Source organism: Carlito syrichta, unplaced genomic scaffold (assembly GCF_000164805.1).
Source record: "Carlito syrichta isolate Samal-C Ts95f unplaced genomic scaffold, Tarsius_syrichta-2.0.1 Scaffold309624, whole genome shotgun sequence".
In the NCBI taxonomy this organism is placed as follows: Eukaryota; Metazoa; Chordata; class Mammalia; order Primates; family Tarsiidae; genus Carlito; species Carlito syrichta.
The window spans coordinates 1870052-1870704 of NW_007253720.1; positions in this window are offsets into that span (position 1 = coordinate 1870052).

The window sequence follows — 653 nt, forward strand, 5'->3', positions numbered from 1 at the left end:
AGCGGCCACTGCACTCCAGTCTGGGTGACAGAGTGAGACTCCAACTCAAAAAAAAAAAAAAAAGTTTTAAAAACAACTTTAACTGAAATACAATTCACACACTATAAAATCCACCAATTTAAAGGGTACAATTTGATGGTTTTCGATATACTCACAGAATTGTACAATCATTACCATAATCAATTTTAGAATTTCATCATCCCAAAAAGAAACCTTATACCTACCAGCTCTCAGTTCCTATTCTGAGCGTTTTCCAGGCCCTAGCAAACACTAATCTACTTTCTGTCTCTATGGATTCTCCTACCTTGGAAAGTTCATGTAAATAGAATCGTACAATATATTTTTTTTGGTGTGTCTGGCTTCCTTCATTAGCATAACATTTTTAAGGCTTTTCTACGTTGTCAAATGTATTGATAATTCATTCTTTTATATGATTGAATAACAGTTCATTGTATGGCTATATCACATTTTATTTATATGTTCATCAGTTGATGGACATTTAGGTTGTTTTAACTTTTTCGTTATTATGACTGACGCTGCTAACATCATTTGTGTTCAAGGTTATGTGTAGATATATGTTTTTATTGATCTTGTGTAGAGTAGATATATAGGAGTGGAATTGCTAGGTCATGTGATGATAGAATCTTTACATT